This window comes from Mustela putorius, unplaced genomic scaffold (assembly GCF_011764305.1).
Source record: "Mustela putorius furo isolate JIRA1106 unplaced genomic scaffold, ASM1176430v1.1 tig00000407_pilon_pilon_pilon, whole genome shotgun sequence".
NCBI classification, from domain to species: Eukaryota; Metazoa; Chordata; class Mammalia; order Carnivora; family Mustelidae; genus Mustela; species Mustela putorius.
The window spans coordinates 4,030,300-4,052,078 of NW_025421373.1; the positions used below are offsets into that span (position 1 = coordinate 4,030,300).

Genomic DNA, 21,779 nt, shown 5'->3' on the forward strand with positions numbered 1-21,779 from the left:
CTTTGTTCAATGTATTTATCCCTTTGTTTACTGCTTGATTTCTTTTGCTAGAATTTTGTTTATAATTATTAAATATTTGCTCATAAAGATGATGGTTCTGTATTTTCTTTCTTGAAATATATTTGTATGCTGTTGATATCAAGGTTACTGAGATCTTATACTGGGTCACCTTGGTGACTCAGTCAGTTAAGCACCTGCCTTTGGCTCAGATCATGATCTTAGGGTCTTGAGAGCCCCAAACATGGAGCCACACTAGGAGCCCTTAGCTCCACATTCAGTGTGGAATCTGCTTCTCCCTCTCCCACTGCCCTACCCCCCAGTCATGCTCTCTTTCTCTCAGATAAATAAAATCTTTTAAAAAAATAAACTAAGATATACAAACAAAAACCCCAAAAAACAAAGTTACTGAGGCTTTATAAAAATAATGCTATGTTTTCCTTTTTGTTTCCCATTAACTAGAGAATTTTGCATAAGATTGCTGTAATTCTTTTTTTTTTTTTAATATTTGGAAGAATTCTGAGAAAGCCATATGGGCATAAGTTTGTATATTATATTTTGTAGGTTTTTTAAAATAATAAACTTTATTTCTTTAGTAGACTTCAAACTTTTATATTATCTATTGCTTCCTTTAATTGTTTTGGTACATTGTATTTTTTTTAATTACTACTTTCACACAAATTGTCAAATTTAATTGGCATAAAGTTGTTTTTAATGTGTTCTATTTGTCTTCTGAATATCTGTGCAGACTTCTTCCAGGCTAAGAAGAAATAGTATTAGTGAAACTATGATGTGAGATCATAAAAATCATGTTTTGGAAACAAAAACAAGCAAAGCAATAAAATGCATAGAACATATTCTTAAGTGAAAAAAATTTTAAAGTGTTCCGAAATCTTTACTAATTAGATAATTTGTATATAGAAAGAGTAAAATAGATTGAAGCATATACATGCAAAGTACACACACTTAAATCATAACAAAGTTATCACAGGGAAATGAGATACAAGTGCCTATCATTTTGTCCTTAAAGACTTTTCCCTGCAATTTACATGGTTAATATGAACATGAATTGCTTACACAGTGAGAACAATGTTTCAAACTCAAACAGAAGCTTGTAATTTTGTTAGATCTCAATCAAAACTAATTTAATTTTCTAAACCATATCTATAATCACATAAATGTAATTATTTTATGTATTCCAAAGTCCTATTAAATTTATACACATACTTTCACTCAAAAACTTTTTTTGGAAGGTACTATTTCTCCAAATCTGTATGTACTTTTACTCTAGTATTTACTCTTACTAGAAAATATATTCAACTCTATTTATAGAGATAATGACAAGTGCACATTGTCATTTCTCATGATGATGATTTATTAACATAAATCAATTGGTGAGAGTTAGAAAAAAGCATAGACAAACCACTCTTTGTTTCTGCATACTTCACTGAAATTACTGTAAATGAACAGACATAGTATCAGTATCTGTTACATAAATGAAATATACCCAAGTAATACCAGAAAATGGCTATGACATAAAGAGGAGACCTATGTGTACTTCTGAATCTAATTCAATTGGCTGAAATTATTTGAATGTGTTATATCCAGATTCCCTAGGACCACATCAGTTTCAGTGATCCTATAGAAGGTCTCACAATCCTAAAACATGGTTATATGGATGGTCATAGTTTATAATAACAAAATTATACAAATCATAATCAGCAAGGACACCTGGTGACTCAGTCAGGTAAGTGTCTGCCTTTGTCTCAGGTCATGGTCCTGGGGTCCTGGGACTGAGTCATGCATCAGGATCCTTGTTATGTGTACTCAGTTCATCAGTGATTTAAGTACACTGAGTACACTGTTTTTACAAGCACTGGTGTAGTCAACTCTGGTTTGATAAGAACCTACAGAGCAGGATGACCCTTACACAAAACTTGGGTTTTATGTCAAGACTGATGGCAGCACATACCCCCCCCACACACAAAACATGCACACACACACGCACACGCACACGCACATGCACACACACCAAGAAAAGTTTATACTCACAAACTGAGAATTTTGGGGGTAAGAAGTACGAGCAAAGTGGGGTCATACCCAAAAGTTCCTGTACAGGAGACTGGCTTGGGGTTTTTATGGTGTTTAGATGATGAACTTCTAGATGTTTAGAAGAGGGTTGCATAGTTTGCCTCTCCTGCCAGCACTAATAAACGGAACATCATGCTTTCTTATTAGCTTACCCAAATGTGAGACAACAGAGTAAGAGTGACAGACTTACTCTTAAAAGAGTAAGTTTAAAAGCTGTCTGCCAACCTCAAAATATTGAGCTAGATAACTTACTGCACCTTACTGAAAACAGCCAAAATGCCAGACTCCTAGGTGAAAGCTAATGTTGACCATCAACCACAGTTCTAGCAGAGTAAACCAGTCATGTCATTGAGGAAAGTTTTCTCCTAGAGTATGGAGCTATTCATCCATCAAGCTCCTAAGCACCAGCCAAGGACCAAGGACGTTTCTTAGGATGGGCATCTCCGGCCTGCGACATAAACTCTTTTCTTCACAAGTGCGCCCTGAAGTTCATGTAAACTACCTGACCACTTCAATGTCACATGATTTCATAGTAGCCTTTAGCAGGATTATTGTCTCAGCTTTGTTCTTCTGTAACATACAGTTAATAGGACATACTCTAATAGAAATGTTGCAGTACAGAGAAAACCAACAAAAAATAATTCTCAAATAGGATGTGATGCACACTATTTTGTCTACTTGCATTCTGAGCTTTTCAGCTGCGCATCAGTTTGTTGAACATTTTCTGCTAACCTTCTGAGCTGTAGAGTATGACTGCTCCATCAAATGATAAAAGTCTGCTTTAGGCAGCAGACCTCCTCTATTGCCAAGGTATGATGTCTTTAATAACAACCAAATAGAGAGTGTGTAAAATAGATTCTCACCTTGGTTTCCTCTCCAACCTGAGTGGTTGGTGTCTGTAGTCATCTGTAGAAATAATCTAATTTCTTTTCATGTTCTCTGCCCCAAGAACTACTACATATATTTATAAGATATAGTATCATATAATAGCTATTATCCTAGTAACTATTGTATATATATATATAATTTATTCCACATATTCTTTAGTTTATACTTTTTTTAAATTTATTTTTTATTTATTTTCAACATAACAGTATTCATTATTTTTGCACCACACCCAGTGCTTCATGTAATCTGTGCCCTCTATAATACCCATCACCTGGTACCCCAACCTCCCACCCCCCGCCCCTTCAAAACCCTCAGATTGTTTTTCAGAGTCCATAGTCTCTCATGGTTCACCTCCCCTTCGAATTTCCCCCAATTCCCTTCTCCTCTCTATCTCCCCATGTCCTCCATGCTATTTGTTAGGCTCCACAAATAAGTGAAACCATATGATAATTGACTCTCTCTGCTTGACTTATTTCACACAGCATAATCTCTTCCAGTCCCGTCCATGTTGCTACAAAAGTTGGGTATTTGTCCTTTCTGATGGAGGCATAATACTCCATAGTGTATATGGACCATATCTTCTTTATCCATTCGTCCGTTGAAGGGAATCTTGGTTCTTTACACAGTTTGGCAACCATGTCCATTGCTGCTATAAACATTGGGGTACAGATGGTCCTTCTTTTCACTACATCTGTATCTTTGGGGTAAATACCCAGTAGTGCAATTGCAGGGTCATAGGGAAGTTCTATTTTTAATTTCTTAAGGAATCTCCACACTGTTCTCCAAAGAGGCTGCACCAACTTGCATTCCCACCAACAGTGAAAGAGGATTCCCCTTTCTCTACATCCTCTCCAACACATGTTGTTTCCTCTCTTGCTAATTTTGGCCCTTCTAACTGGTGTAAGGTGATATCTCAATGTGGTTTTAATTTGAATCTTCCTGATGGCTAGTGATGATGAACTTAGTTTATACTTTTGATGAGAAATTAATTAATGAAATTTTAGAGTAAACCACATACAACATGAAGACCATTTTATTAACTTAGATCTGTGTATTTAGTAAGTATATCAGTAGGCTTTCAAAGCTGTTAATACCTTTCCATTTAAGTGTCATAGTTTTTAAAATTCAATTATCTTCTGATATGGAAGAATCAAGTTTTTTTTTTGTTGTGTAGCATAGTTACAATTCTTGTAATGAATAAGAGATTGAAACTATATGCAAGGTATGGCACATTTATTAAAGTAATTATACTCTGAATATTTAGCTACAAATTTCATACCTCCTGGCTGAGGAGTAAAATTGAAATAGCAAACATGCCATAGTTCAATTTACAATATAATTAGCTGTTGGTAGCATTATGTATTTCAAGTAGTTCCATTATTAAACATTTATAATTTACATAATCACACTAATAATTTAATGAGGTTGATATAGGAGAAATTTTTCCTACATAAAATGAAAGACTACTTACAAATAGAAGTAATGGCCAATTTTAAATATTGAAAATAGTTGAGATATTTAATAGAAATACAATAGAAAGATGCATTTTAAGCACATGTTTGCTTCTTTTATTATTATTGTAAAATATTGTCAGTAAAATGACAAAACAAAATGTTTTTTATAGTTTCATCATTTGATCTATAATATATTGGATATTTATCATAACATAATATAGTATTTAACATACTAATTAGAAATATCTTATAAAGGTTATTTTGCATTTTTTGGAGTTGTCAAAGTTTCAGAATTTTAAAAATTATTTGGTTCCTTCTTACTGTATATGTATAGGTATATCACTGAATTTTGACTGTTATTATCATACTAAAGTTGAGACTTATCTGGGAATATAAGAAACAAAATCAGTAGGTTTAATAGAAATATCTTTATAGAGGAAGAGAGACCCCTACCAGAAGGAAACTCATAGAGATTAGACTAGTCCCTAAAAGCTTGATTCAGTGAGGAGACTTCTAATTTAGAAATAGAATTCAGATGACAAGCAACTGTCTGACACTGGTTTTTTATTTTCTTTAATTTTCTGACACAATTTGAGGTCAAATTGGGGCTGAAATTACTATATCATGTGAACCTTAAGCAAAACATAAAGTATGTTAGGAACCTTATTCCATTGTCTGGGAACCCTTGTAATTGAATGAACATAATTTAATTTAATGACACCTCAAGAAGGGTTTCCTTGTGCATTGGCTTTAAGACTAAAGTTACAGAGGAAACAATTTCCCCACACAAAATTGGTAAATAAGGGGTCTGGTGCTTTTTGTTCAAGTTGTAACTGAAATATTTTAAGATTCTCACAGAAACAATTGTTCAACACTTTCTAGTAGTCTGAGGTAAAAAGGAGGGACCACAATTCAAGGGGACTGTCGTTTTAGTTAATATCATCTTTCAGTTTGATGTTATCTTCTTTTATTCCTTTTCTGGTGCACCTCTGTTTGGTAGATCTTTTGAGTTAATTCCCAGTACTTTGCATATCTCTTATAAGCTTAGCCAACATTTGTTTTATCTACTAAATTATCACCTTGAGTGAGGATCTATAAACCAGGGCCTGTGGGCCAAATCCAACCCACAGCCTATTTTCATACTATCCTACCCGCCGCATATGAAGAATTGTTTGTATTATTCTAAAAAAGGCTATTTAAAAGAAGAATATGCAACAGAGACTGTGCATAGACTGTAAAGTCTAAAATATTTATTTCTTGACTATTAAGAGGAAAAAATGTCCACTCTTGATCCAGAGCAGTGCTTTCAAGAGAACTTCCAGTGATGATGGAAATATTAGCACTTTTTTTTTTTTTTTTTTTTTTTTTTTTTTTTTTTTTTTTTTAAAGATTTATTTATTTATTTGACAGAGAGAGATTACAAGTAGGCAGAGAGGCAGGCAGAGAGAGAGAGGAGGAAGCAGGCTTCCTGCTGAGCAGAGAGCCCGATGCGGGACTCGATCCCAGGACCCTGAGATCATGACCTGAGCCGAAGGCAGCGGCTTAACCCACTGAGCCACCCAGGCACCCTAGCACTTTCCAATAGAGTATTTTTTTATTAATTTCTTTTCAGCGTAACAGAATTCATTGTTTATGTACAACACCCAGTGCTCCATGCCATATGTGCCCTCCATAATACCCACCACCTGGCTCCCCCAACCTCCCACCCCCGCCCCTTCTAAACCCTCAGATTGCTTTTCAGAGTCTATAGTCTCCAATAGAGTATTAAACAAAATCTTAATCATTCTAATAAAAAAAAATACTTCTTTTAAGCTACTCCAACATTAAGGATAAATTCATTTGGGTAAAAATTTTAAGAAAGGAATTGGAGCCTTAGTATAAAAGAACATATTCTGAAGTTAGGTATGGGTAAAAGTTGAGTGAGCCTCATTAAGAAGTAGCTATTACCCTGTTAAGAAGCTTTGAAGCAGAAGCCAGATACCCACCACCAGTAGTGAAGTTGAGAGCTTCCTGGACTACAAGTGAATGTCTCTTCTAACTGTGCTGTTCAGTGAGTCAATGTGGAATTAACCGGCTCTATCTAAACATTTTAAATGGAGTCCATGAAAATGAATATTCACTCAAAGCAAAGCTATTTATCTTCTTAAAGGACACTGGTAAGTTTCCAGCAACAATGAAGAATACAAAAATGTTATAAAGTGTGAGAAAGATCCGTGAATAACAGCTTGCCTGGATAACTTGAATGCATTGTTTGTCAAATAATGGCAGGGATCGTCTCCCGCCCCCCCCCCCACTTATGATATAAAGCAAACAAAAGCAGGCTTTCCTCCTAGAGAGAGAGACAGATAGTGACTGAGAGAGGGGAAAAAAGAAGCATTTGCAGTAACAAAGCGATGATTGGTGGTTATTTGTTTTCAGAGTCTTGTATAATTAAATATGCTCAGGAACCTCAATGATCAGCTGAAAACCAATTTTAAAAAAGAAGTTCCTCTGGAGTGTTCAATTTGGTAGACAAAAGTCTTTTAAGCACATTAGGAGTTTAGAAAATCAAATAATATGCAGTAATAACAATACAAAAAAGAAAGGTAGAGGTGTTATTTTTGAAAAGTAATGACACCTAATGAAAACACTCTAGAGGACCCAGGACCATTAGCTGTGATAAGTTTCACACACAATAGCATAATTCTTTTACTTCATTGTTTCTTTCTCTTTCAATTTTTATTTTATAACTATGTGGGAACAATAGAAGGAAAAAAATTCATTTTCCAGAACTCAAAATCTAGAAATCTTTGTGTAGCATTAAACGAATGAAAATACGGGGAGAATAAATTATCTTTAGTTCTCAGGGCTCTTGAGAGACAGTGCATGGTAAAATGGGCAGACATAACCTTAAGGTACACAGCCAGCTCCCATAACAAGCAATAAATACTTACTAAACATATTTTTGTACCAGATATTATGAATGGTGCTCAGTTGAATATAAAAAACAGGATTGCACAATATTTTCTGACGATATGTTTGTAGTAAAGGTGCAAATGACAAAGTAATCAGACTTGCTATGATAGGCACAGTGCTTACATTAAAGTTAATGCCAATCGAATCTCATAAGACAGATATTATTATTTCTATATTACAAATGAAGAAACTGAAATATAGAGAGGTGTTATTTATCCAGCTCCTCGGTTAATAACTGCTAGAATTTGTTTCCAAATTTAAATATGTCTTACCCTAGACTTAGAATTTTTCGCCGTTGAACAGATTAAAAGTGCTCTAAGAAGGAAGTGATGAGTGGTAAATGAGTGTTGTAAGCCGTGTTGGAATATAGAGAAGACATAACTCTGAATGTGAATGAGCCAGAAAGTTCTCATGCAGAATGGAAAACAGTATTTCCTCTTTGAGAGATAAGAATGATTTAGATGAACTGAGAAGGAGTGGGGTGGAATTTTAAGAATTTATAGAATTTACTGAAACACATATATACAAAAAACAACCATCTGCCAGATCAGTCACAACATTGTTGTAAACATGAAACCTGATTGAACGATATTGCCTTTCATCAATGCTCAGACAGCACAGTAGAAAAGGCTTCCATCTCTATATTCAACAAAACCACCTACTTTCTTCAGACATAGAAATAAAATAACTTTAAAGTTTTGCTTCTCTCACGCAGCTCTTCATTTTACCTGGAAGTACTTTTGTGTATGTTACAAGGAAGGATTACAAATTTGTGTATTTTTCCCCACATAAATAAAGAGAATTTTAAATGTTCCCACTGTTATAGCATGGGTCTGAAAATCATTGTACGAATAACAGTACACACCTTGGAACATAAGTAGGCCTCATTCTTTGAAAAGATATGAAAATAGATCTTTGGCTCTTACAAATGATGCATCATGGTTTCCAAAGACAGGCAGTGCTAGGTTTGTATTTGCAAAAACTTAAATTAATTCCTACAGCTTTGAAACAATAATGATCATAACCTTGTTCAATCACTATTAAAATGTATATAATTTGATCCCAGCACCCTAGTATTAAAATTACCCATTGCCTTTATTTATTAAATACTGATGGCTAACAGAGACATAAAAAAATATTCATCATCATTAGCCATGAGGGAGATTCAAATCAAAACCACATTGAGATACCAGCTTACACTAGTTAAAATTAACAAGACAGTAAACAATAAGTGTTGGAGAGGATGTGGAGAAAGTGGAACCCTCTTACACTGTTGGTGGGAACGCAAGTTAGTGCAGCCACTTGGAAAACAGTGCAGAGATTCCTTAAGAAATTAAAAATAGAGCTGCCTTATGACCCTGCAATTTCACTACTGGGTATTTACCCCAAAGATACAGGTGTAGTGAAAAGAAGGGCCATCTGTACCCCAATGTTCATAGCAGCAATGGCCACAGTCACCACACTGTGGAAAGTACCAAGATGCCCTTCAGCGGACAAATGGATAAAGATATGGTCCCATTATGCCTCCATCAGAAAGGATGAATAAATACCCTTTAAAAAAAAAGGAAGGATGAATACCCAACTTTTGTATCAACATGGACAGGACTGGAAGAGATTATGCTGAGCAAAATAAGTCAAGCAGAGAGAGTCAGTTATCATATGGTTTCACTTACTTGTGGAGCATAAGGAATAACACAGAGGACATTGGGAGATGGAGAGAAGTGAGTTGGGGGAAATTGGAGGGGGATTTAGTAAGTTCATATTTTTTTACTTATTCTGTTAAATCCAGTTTTCTTTTTAAATTTTTATTTAAATGCCCATTAACATACAGTATAATATTAGTTTCAGGTTTTCAAAATAGTGATTTAACATTTCCATACAACATCCTATGCTCATCTCAGCAGATGCACTCCTTAATCCCCATCACCTATTTTAGCCATCCTGTTTTCTCATATCATTATGATGATTACATTGGTGATTATGAAGGTAATCATGATAATTATGTATAAATAATTAATACATGTTAGGTTTAATAATTTTCAGTTATTGTCTTAATACTTATATATATTAATTCAGTTTATCTGCACAAGAACCCTCTGAACAAAACCTATCATTATTATCCTATTCTATAGGTAAGAAAACTGAGGCACATAGATATTAAGTGGTACCTCAAGATTACAAACCCATCACCCAGAACTATTTATTTTAAATATCTGTCCTTTGTTTACTGATCTGCAGAACAATCTCAATTAAATATCATGTCCATATAATGTGGTCTATTTCTGAGGTCTCTTTCCTATTGCTTTGATATATTTTCTTATGATACACTGATGTAGTATTTTTATTATCTGGTATAATTCTTTCTTAATTAGCGTAACTTTATGACAAGCCCTGTAGTTAGGAAAAGTCCATCAACCCTGTTAATCTTCTTTAATAGTACCTTGAATACTCTTGGCTATTTGTTTTTCTAAACAAATTCTAGAAGATTTTGTTAAGTAACAAAAGACATTTTGAAAAATGGCATTTTGAAAAAAAATGAGATTTCAATTTATATATTCTTGAATCTATATCTGAATTTGGAGATATCTTAACAGTTTTAGGTCTTCTAATCTATGAATATAGGACATCTGTTAATCCATTTGAGATTTTAACCATGATTTGTCCATTTCCCTTGAAATTATTTATGAAACTATTGAGAATAACTAGTCCAAAGATTATGTGTGTTGTAGACATCTAGGTGAATTGACCTTTGAACTGATAATATGATGTGATCTTGGCTTTCAGATCCATGTTAGAATTTGCTTTGGGTTTCAGCTTCTTAGGGAATTCCTCACTCATTAGACCTCCTGCTCTACTATGAACAACTTTTATTTCAATTTTCTTTCTTTATTTTTCTTGTTTTTAAAGATTTTATTTATTTACTTGACAGAGATCACAAGTAGGCAGAGAGGCAGGCAGAGAGAGAGAGAGAGAGGGAGAGGAGAAAGCAGGCTCCCCAAGGAGTGGAGAGCCCAATGTGGGGCTCAATCCCAGGACCCTGGGATCATGACCTGTGCCGAAGGCAAAGGTTTTAACCCACTGAGCCACCCAGGCGCCCCTCAATCTTCTTTAAACGAGAAAGTAGGAAAAGTTGTAGATTCAGTTCTCACTTTCATGAAGATTAGAGCCCCATGGGATTGCAGTTTTCTAGAAGAATGGTCTTGAGCTCAATTTGGACAGGTGTTGAGACTGTGTCCTCATCTTTTTGATGTATACTGATTGTTGATGAGCCAGTACCGGTCAAGTTCATCATTTTGTGTCAATGTCTCCAGAAAAAACTATCTGATACTGGATTCCCACTTTCATTTAGATAGTCTAGCCAACTCACCAATGGTCTTAAGAATACTTTTATAAATGGGGTTCCTGAGTGGCTCAGTTGGTTAAGAATTCTGCCTTTGGCTCAGGTTGTGATTCCAGGGTCCTGAGATAGAATCCCCTGTGGTGGGCTCTCTTCTTGGCATGAAGTCTGCTTCTCCCTCAGACTTCCTCCTTCTGCCCCTTCCTCCCCCTCCTCAAGCTCCAGAGCCCATGCTCTTTTTCGGCCTCTCTCAAATAAGTATTTTTTGGGAAAAAAAAAAAGAATACTTTTATAAATAGCTTACATACTATTTATTTTTAAGATTTTATTTATTTATTTGACAGAGAGATCACAAGTAGGCAGAGAGGCAGGCAGAGAGAGAGAGGAGGAAGCAGGCTCCCCGCTGAGCAGAGAGCCCGATGTGAGGCTAGATCCCAGGACCCTGAGATCATGACCTGAGCGGAAGGCAGAGGCTTAACCCACTGAGTCACCCAGGCGCCCCTTATATACTATTTTTTAAATAGATTTTATTTATTTATTTGCCAGAGAGAGGGAGAGAGTGTGCACACACACAAGCAGGGGAAGCAGCAGGCAGAGGGAGAAGCAGGGTCTCCCCCCCAACCAGGCTCAGCAAGGAGCCTGATGTGGGACTGATCCAAAGACACTGGGATCACGACCTGACTTGGAGGCCAGACCCTTAACCAGCTGATCCAGCCAGGCATCCCAGTCATTTACAGACCCTTAACTGCTGCATTTTTAGTTGTTTTCTGGATACTTAGTCACTTCTTTACTATAAACAGAGATCAATTTTATTTATTTAAGTAGCTTATAGTTATTACTGCCTGCTCCTCTTGAATATCTTGTTACAGTTTTCCTTTTATCAACCATGTGCTTGGGATATGGCATGTGTTTATAAAACATAATAATTTTACTATTTATCCTTTTTAGGGACATCCTAAGTACTGATAAAGTATTGATATTTTTGTTTAATATAAAAGGTTTTGAGAAAATCAGAAAGATATGACTATGGATATGAAAGCTGATTTTTAGTAATAGAAAAAAATACATATGGTTTATAATACATGTAAGGAGGAAGCCTAAAAACAAAAACATACTATTCATTCAATGTTTTTTTTTTAATGAATTAAGAGGCACAGTCTGAAGTCTTTGTTGCAAAAACAAACAAAAGTGAACGACTCCTGCTTTTAATATTTTCAAGGCCAAAGTTTAGTTGAATCATCACATATAAAAATAAAAAAAAATCAATATACAGGTTGATAATTAAAGAGCAAGCCACTTAGTCTCTCAGAATTTAGAGAGATTGAAGAGCTTACAGAATTGAAAAATGAAGAAAATATTCTGGGTTTTAGGACTGTAGGCAAAGCTACAGTTATTTCAAATATGATGCAGAACAACTTAATAAAAATATATTTTTTTGCCAGCTGTTTGCTGATTTTCTAAATTACAGCAAATGAGTTTTAAAAGCCATGTGCCAGATGGAAAAAGGCTCATATTTCCTAAAGTGTTAATGAAGTTTAGTTATAGCAAGTTAGATACAGGAAAAAAAAATTGGTATAAGACATAAGAATTTTGTCAAGCCAGCAGCTGTCACAATAAACTAGTCATTTGCCTATATTTGGACATATTTCCCATATTTGTTACCATATTTATTATATAATGAAATACTGAAAAATGTTCACTTTTGATGCAAGTCAGATTTAATGGTTACCATTTATGTATAAAAATAATTCTAATATAATGTGACATTGTATGATTACAATAATTCTAATAATGCATAAATGGTTTTATGGGCGATTTTTTCCCCTTTTTTTAATTTTATTTTTTAAGTTTTTATTTAAATTCCAATTAGTTAAAATACAGTGTAATATTAGTTTTAGGTGTACAATATAGTGATTCAACACTTCCATACAATACCCAGTAGTCATAACAAGTGCTCCTTAATCCCCATCACCTTTTTTTTTTATTAATTAAATTTATTTATTTTCAGCATAGCAGTATTCATTATTTTTGCACCACACCCAGTGCTCCATGCAATCTGTGCCCTCCTTAATACCCACCACTTGGTACCCCAACCTCCCACCCCCCCACCACTTCATTCCCCTCAGATTGTTTTTCAGAGTCCATAGTCTCTCATGGTTCACCTCCCCTTCCAATTTCCCCCAAATCCCTTCTCCCTCCAACTCCCCATGTTCCCCATCACCTTTTTGACCTATCCCCAAACTCACCTCCACTCTGGTAATGATCAGTTTGTACTCTATAGTTAAGAGCCTGTTTCTTGGTTTGCCATTCTCTCTCTCTCTCTTTTTCCCTCTTTGTTTGTTTGTTTTGTTTCTTAAATTCCACATATGAGTGAAACTGATTTTGTTTTCACAAATTTTTATTCACACTGATGAAACAGGATCATGATTTTAAAATATTTAAAAGATTCACATAGAAGAACATACACATAGAATTCTATTCATTTTTTGTGATATCAGTGTGTTGTTTATTTTAATGAGCAAACATTTGAGAAATGAGATGATTTATTACTCAAAAGTAGAAAATTAGTCATTGATAATATTAATATATCCAGAAATTCTATTTCTCATCTTATTTTTAAAGATTTATGCATTTATTTGAGAGAGAGCACACGCAGTCTCACTTGCTCATGGGGGGGGTGGGAGTGGGATAGGAGGTGGGCGGAGGGGCAGAGGGAGAAAGAGAATCTCAAACTGACTCCCCACAAAGTACAGAGCCCAACAGGGGCTCAAGCTCACCACCGGGGATCATAAGTCAGTTCCTTGACTGACTGAGCCACCCAGGCACTCTTCTAATTCTCATTTTAAAGTTATAAAAAGTTGTCTTCACAAATACACTATTTTCTTATCTTAAAAATTGATAAGCAAAAATGTCTTTCTGAAACATAAAATGGTCTCTAGTAATGTTTGTAATAAACAGGTTATAATATTTTGAATAAACTTTGAAACATGTAATTATTAATTTTAGTTTTGAAAACATGAAAGAAATAAAAGATATTTTGAATTCTAGTAGAAAAAGTCACATTAATGATAGCATATGAAGAAATGTGTTAAGTTTTGTCGTAATGTTAGTACAAGGGAAAAACTGCTTTTATGCATTCACTTAATATGATGCAAAACCTTTATTAGATCTCATGGATATAGTGTGATTCAAACACTGGCCAAATAGGGTAAGAAACTGGACCAAACTATGTGATTGGGTGTAAACATAGTAATGAGGACTACATGAAGATGATATGGAAACTAGAATATGTTTTCAAAAACCAAGCATAGTAGGATGTTTAAAGTGCTACTGTTAAGCAATTTATCTATGTTATATAATCACTGAATACATGAAATTGATGAATCAAGGGCATTCTGTAATTAGAGAAAAGCACCATTGACTACTGTCAGTAAGATATAAGAATGTTCTTGAGCTTGAGTATTGAGAAAGATAGATTCATAAATCTTGTTTATTTAATATAATTATAAATATATTAATTCAGAGAAATTTGTTAATTTTTTATTTCTATTTTTTAAATCTACTAGAAACACTGAAATTTATTATGAAATGTATGTTTTAACTGAAAACTAAGGATTATACTAGATAAATGATAATTTGTTTTTACTTTTTAAATATATGTTTATGTGAAATATGGCAATCTCTTGAATTCCACATATGTCATCAACCATATAGAAAAAATAATTTTCCAAGGATAAAAGTATATTAAGACAAGAAATGAGGTCAAATCTTGGCACACCCCCCAGAATATATTGTTTGAAATGTGTGATATCTAAATGGGGTACTCTTCTTTTCCTCAAATATTGAGGGAAGAGATTTTATCCAAATTGACTCTTTATCCTCTTTTGGCTGGGTATGCTATAAGGGAATTTAAGAATTATTTAAATCCACTGAAATGCCTAATTCAAAACAATGTTGGTTACATGGGAGACATTCAGAAGTTTCAGTTTTAATTAATGATATACTAGATAGATGATAAACTGTATCTATGATGACGTAGACATCAGAATACCTAAAAATTTCTTGTTTAATAGACTAGTAGGATTTTTGAGAAAAGCTGATGGATTCTGTAGATTAACTGCAGACCCTCAAGTATTCAGTAAAGGGATGCCTATAATACCAACAGCTGTACCTGATAAGATACTAATTAACGCCATTAAGGAAGAATGGTATTTGTGATAACCTTAACTAACACTATTTCAGAAACACATCAGAGACAATTTGCTTTGATTTGAAATAGAGTGAATTACACATTTATTGTTCTCCTTCAGGGACATTTAAATTTTTGTGTGTATTGACACCACCTTGTAAAACTTAGGTTTGATTTGATTGAAAACTATTGTTATTCATTATATTGATAATATAATGTTGATATCTTAACCCGAACATTAAGGAGAGAATGAATTAAAATACCTGATTATTGATATAACTACTAGGGAGACTGGTTAATGCAAGTGAATTATAGGACCCAGGACAAATAGTAATGTTCTTATTTATTACTTGGGCTACAACAATTGGATTTTTCAATTAGTCAAAAATAAATGATTACTTTTCTTTTCCAGTTCCCAAATCAAAAGAGGATGCAGAAAGATTGGCCCAACTATCTGGTTTCCAGATATCTAGGTATTATTTTAGGGCCAATCCACAAAACTGCAAAAGATCTGAATTTAAATGATGACTTAAGTGACACTAGGTTTCCTAGAGGTTCAGAGAGCCATTACTCCACTGATCTTTCGGTAACGTAGCTGGCAGAATCTTATTTCATGTCGAATGATCTCCACCTCCTAGTATTTATGCCCTTTTATAATCTCTCTCCTTTAGATGGAGACTGTGGTTTGCTTCTTATCAATAAAATATGGCAAAAAAGCCTATTACTTAGGCTGTATAACCTCAAGACTTCTGCCTCTTCTCTCTCCTTTGTTGGATTTGACAGAGTGAGTGGCCATGTTGGTGAGGCAATGCAACAAGTTGATGAGAGAAGCCTATGGCCAACAGCCAGCAGGGGACTGAGGGTCTGATTCCAGCAGTGCACAAGGATTTGAATTTTGCTAACAATGACACAGACATGAAAGCAGACCCTTCCCAGATGAGACTTCATTTGAGACTCCCACCTGAGCCAACATCTTAATTACAGTCTTACGAGATACCCTGCACAGAGAACCCGGTAGTAGCAAGGTTCTTGACCCACAGAAGCTGTGATATAATAATTGTGTGTTGTTTTCAGCAACTCTGTTTGTGATCATTTGTTGGATAGTAATAGATAAACAATGCGAGACCATATACAATACTGACAATCAGAAGATATGAGAGGTATCAGCAATACACACTTATGCTGACTGGAGCCTTTAGCAAAGGCCTATTAAGTACCATCTAGTTGTGATGACTGGAAAAATTATCCGAGGCTGACTCCAGGTGTACTCTCTTTGAGAATATAAGGAAAGGCACATTATAACACTTTTTAAGGGCTTAAGTAGTGTCTGAAATACTCATCACCTCAGGGCTTACATCAGAATAGTATTGTAATAGAGAAGATTCACCTCATCAGGTGGAAATGACATATTTAAGAATGTGCATCAGGGATGATCCCTAATAATAGTGGTCACATAAGGAGTTAACATGCCCTTGGCCCGACATTAATTCTTTCTTAGAAGTTACCTGATCCCATTAGGATCCCAAAAGGATCCCAAACAGCAACAATAACAACAACAACAAAAGCCCCTTTTCTCTATAATCAGTTATTAGAGAAGTCCCAACGAATATCATGGCTAAAGTTGAGAACCAACATTCAATCTGGAAGGCGACTACATTGTGACCTGTGATAGGTTTATTTGGCTGAAAAACAAAAACAAACAAACAAACAAAAAATATGTCCCTTAAACGAACAGAATTAAGAATGATAATTTCTCCCTTTATCAGAAGTATAAATAGTAATGACAATGGTAAGATATGGATTTATATAGCTCCTTTATTTATATAGTAGTTAAGGAACTGGCTATATGATCAGGAAAATAGACTCTAGATGACTAGAGGATGAAAGGAAACCTACACTAGGCCCTGTGTTATTAAGAGGGGGTTTCAAAGCTGGACAAACTTGTATTCATCAAAACAAAGTCCTTACAAAGTCAACAGCAACCAGGAATAAACAAGCAAAGGCTGTTATTCACTACTTGGAAGTGATCTCTTAGCTACATTAGAGGAGCTGTAATAGAGGCATTCAGGTACTACAAACAGGGGGACTGGGGGAAGGGATCCCTTTCTCAAAACCTCACTATCAAGCATGTGCCTTGACTCCTTTCTCATTGCCTTCTGTGGGACAATTGCTGACCTATCAAAAACTTCAACCAGTGGCATAACCTGGAGTTTTATTCCCTCTAAACATATTTAAAAAAATATCTTCCAACCAAAACTATTGTTTTCTCTATTTTAAAGGCATATTTTTAGATGTTTAATTTTGAATAAAAATAATTCTAGGGGTGCTTGCGTGGCTCAGTTGGTTAAGCAGCTGCCTTTGGCTCAGGCCATGGTTCCAGGGTCCTGGGATCAAGCCCCACATGGGGCTTCCTGTTCAGCAGAGAGCCGGCTTCTCTCTCTCCCTCTGCCTGCTGCTCTGCTTACTTGTGCTCTCTATCTCTCTGTCAAATAAATAAATAAAATCTTAAAAAAAAAATCCTAATTTTTAGATGAAAAAATCCTGTATTTTAGATAAAAGAAATTACACTGAAAGTTCTGATATCAGTGGTACCACCCCTGCTATTACTACTATTAGCTCCCATTAATTTAATATTTGTGGTGAATTCAATTTGTTTAATCACTTCACATGAATTCCCTTTAACTCAATTTCACAATTTTTTAAAAGAATATTGTTAATATCAACAGCATAAGTTAACCGACTTTCCCAAGGTACACACCTGGTAAGTGAGAAAGTATATGAACCCAGGCAAGCTGCTTTCAGAAATGGCATTCTAAAGCACTTTGTTATATCAGATTCCATAATACAGAGACATAATTCCTCTATATCTAGGTCACAGAAAATATAATATCATATATTATTATAAGCTTCTCAAGTATCTCTGTGTGATTTTGGTCTGAATTTTTTCAGTAGGCATACATAGAAATTATTTCTTTTTAGAATTAGCTGGCCCATGAGGTCATTCCTGAGTATATACCTCTACCTCCAAACATGCAATCCTGCTTAATGCTTAGAAATAAATTTCAAAATGTCATTGTTTCTAATGCCTGCTATCCAATGAACTCTGCAGGAAAATATTCTACATTTTTTCCATGTGCTACAGTGTTTCCAAAAATATTTCCAGGAGACAATTCTAGCTTCACTGGCAGAGAGTGTTGGAGCCAACTTTTCTATAGTGTTTGGATGGCTTACCATATGAGTGTGAACTGATTTTGTTTCTCAGTTTTTATAGTAGAAGATCACAAAAGTAGTTTTTAATTTATTTTTGGCTATGAGTAAGTGGTTGTATAATAACAAATTTGGCTGGCCTTTGTCCCAGTTTCTGGGAAGAAACCTCTACATCGTTGGAACGTCCTTGGTGATAGGATTGTCTTTGTGATTTATGGTGGGCTTCAAGCACACCTGATGGCTTATGCTGAGGTGGTTCAGGGTGTACTGGGCCCAGCATAGTTTGTGGTAAGGAGATAACTCAGAATAGAGGTTGGCCATGCCAGAAAGGAAGACCAATCATGTGAGGCTTAGGGCTTTGTGTTACATGGTATCAGTCAGATCTCTAGACAGCCAAGAAGAGCTTGAATTTCAGTTCAATAGCATGACTAATGATTCCATCAGCAATCTACAAGTAATGAAACTCCAACAAAAACCTTAGACAATACAGCCTGGGTGAATGTTTCCGGTTGGCAATGCTGTGTGTTATCACATAGTGATGTGCTGAGAGGTTTGTTACCTGACTCCACAGGAGGACAACAGAAGTTTTGTGTTTGGAATCCTCTAGGACCTTGCACTATGTTCTCTGCCTTTGGCTGGTTCTGATTTGTATCCTTTTGCTATAATAAAACTGTAATCGTAAGTTTAGTTCTTCCTGAGTTCTGTAAATTGTTTTAGCAAATTATCCAACATGAAGAGGTGGTGAAAACTCTCCGATTTATAGCCAGCTGGTCAGAACTGGTTGTTGCCCAGGGACCCTCAGACTTGCAGTTGTTGTTGAAAGTGAGAGCTTGTAGAAGATGATGCATTTAATCTATGAAGCCTGGCCTAAGTTTGGATAGTTAAAGGTAGAATTCTTTGCAACAGAAGAAGAGTGAATTAAAACACATGATTTTACTTTATAATTTAAAAATTTGTCGATAAAACATAGTGAGATATTTAAGATTACTCAACTTTGGTATATTATCTACTATGAGTTTATGTGTGGTGTTTCAATATTGGAATTGTATTAACATTATACACAAAAATGTGTCTATTATGTTAAAATATTTCCATATGTTAAAATGTGGTCAAAATGTATCTTTAATTTAAGGATAATTTGCTTCATTTAAAATTTAGTGTACTTAGGGAATGTAGCAGGAGAACCGGAAGCAGCCTCCACCTCCTTGCACCAAGGGAATGACACGGACAACCGTGGATGGCACAAAGGAGGTCATGCAGGGCTCTTGTGGAAAACCAGAGATCTGAACAACTATTAGGTAAAGAAATTTGGAAGTACCTCTGCTACGACTGAATTCTTTCAAAAGGCTTTGGAAACAATAGTGAAAATGAAACGATAAAGTGCATTTGAATTAGAGAAAGAAGCTGTGGACTCATGTGGACTCTGTCATGTACTAGGTATGCCATCTTAACTAAGGCACCCTTGGGAGCCTGAAGATGATGAAGAAAGCATCACCTCTGGGCCTGTTTGTGTGTCTGTTTATGGATGTGGTGTACCTCAGGAGACAGTGGTCTCTGTCATCCGGGGCTTCTTCAGCATCATCAAGGTGGCTGTGGGGGCAGGGGGGTCCAGTGCACCCACACCAATCTCCCCACAGCTGGAAGTGGTCATGAAGTTCTCTACAGGATCATGTCTGGCATGGGAATTATTGTACCCACACATTCATCTTCCAGTTTGCACAGTGGCCCAGAGAAGCTCCCAATTTGACCCATAAAAACTTCAAAGCACTGAAGTTAGGCCTTTCTGCTTATTCTCATAATCTTGGGAGAGCAACAGAGATAACATTAAACAGGAAATTCATTTTATCTTCCAGAAGGTCACCTCTTTGTTTCTCATGAGAACAGCAAATTTATACCTATTACTAGGAGAAAAGGCTCAGAAGCAACCGCCAGAGACCCATGGTGAAAGAAGTGTTGGAGGTGTCTCCTTCCCTATAGGAGATGGCTATGTTTCCATCGTGAATGGGATAGGTGAAGGTATTTCAACATAGATCACAGTTTCTTAGCATTTTAAAGCCCCCAGGAAGAAGTAATACAAGCATGCTGGATTTGGGGGCAAGATCCACTTGGGTCATCTTACTTCTAAGAGTTAAGGGAACCCTTCTGACATGCCCAGTTGGTAGCACAACAGCATTCCAGATGTTTAACACAACCTATAATCTCCATTTCTACATGTACAGGGTCTTGTATCAATGTTGGTAAGAGGTTGGGAGGTTATAAAAAAGAATCTACTAAAGGTAGAAAGGAGTTGGTCAGCCCTGGTTTGTCTCCAGTTTCAAAGAAGAACAGGAACATGCTGAAACAACATATGGACTGTGAGGACAGAAGGTGGGTTAGCCTCCAAGAGTTGTGTGTGGACAGAAGGGCAGAAACCCTTTAAAACAAAGTGAGCAAAATGGAAGAAGTAAAGAACTTCAATTTTTATGCATTTTCCTACCACCATGATTTTGAAGCCAAATTTGGCCTTATCAATGCAGAGAAAGGAGGCAGTCTTGTGGTTGGAGACTTTGAAACTTCAATCAAGTGTATGTGTTAGACAATTGAGACTCATCCACAGAACGATCCTTTTATATGTATGCTTGGACTTCCCCTATGTCAGCTTCCTACTGCAAGCATTCATGTTTCTGGGGAACAACATGCTAAAGCTGACTCAGAAAACTGACAATGTTAAGACTAGCTATGCTCTAGGAGCCATTTTTCATTACATCGACTCACTGAACCGACAGAAAAGTCAAGCCTCTTGGTAGCCCAGCTTCTCAGCTTCCTACTACCAAGCTGCCCTATTCCCCCCATCTCTCAGTCAACACTCAGATTTACCTTGGGACATCCCCCTCAAAGTGGTGACAGTCTCCATGAGAACAACAGACATTTTAAAAGGAATAAGTTCTAAGGCTCTAATGCATAAACGTCGTGACCAAAGTTGATAATACTGTATTGTATAATTGAAATTTACTTAGAGTAGAACTTAAATGCTCTCTCACACACACACACAAAAGTGTTAATTAACTAGATTGTGGGAGTCCTTTCACAAGGATTACATGCATTGAATCATCATGTTGTATACTTTACATTTATTCTGGTTTATTTGTCAGTTATACCTCAGTAAAGCTGAAAAAAGTCAAAACCAGAAACTGATATTGCACACAAGAGAGGAATGAGGATGTCTGTTGATACACCCAACCTTGCAGTTTATAGCTCAGTTTGCCGCGATCTGCCCAGTATATTCTTTAGAATGGATTTCAAAGCATGGAAAAATGGTTTGGGCAATCTCCCACAACTTTAACTCTTTAAAATAAACAAACGGAGAAGAACAATGCACCTTTGTGTGACTCCCTACCTAACCTGGTCTGTCAGCTGGTTGGACATCAACCCATGTGATTTTATCCTTGATTTAACTGTTCAGGTGTTGGAAGGGCCCACAACATAGCCAAACTACCTCCTCTGTTCTGATCTTGGGGTGGGCGACGTTTTTGTGCAGACTTGCTCCAGGGACTTGCAAAGTTTGTTTCTTGGGTTGAGCTTTACTTCTTCATCTGGGCAGCACAGCAGCCTCACTGTGGAATGGCAGCTGTGTCTCTTGTGACCAGAAGACCAGAATGCTGGAAGAAGTCCCAGAAGAAGG

The 21,779-nt window shown here is 35.9% G+C and overlaps 1 pseudogene; it reads left to right on the forward strand.

Moving 5' to 3' along the window:
• LOC101674837 overlaps nucleotides 1–20,904 on the forward strand; it is a 144,477-nt pseudogene extending 123,573 nt beyond the window's left edge.
• Nucleotides 20,905–21,779: the final 875 nt, after the last annotated feature.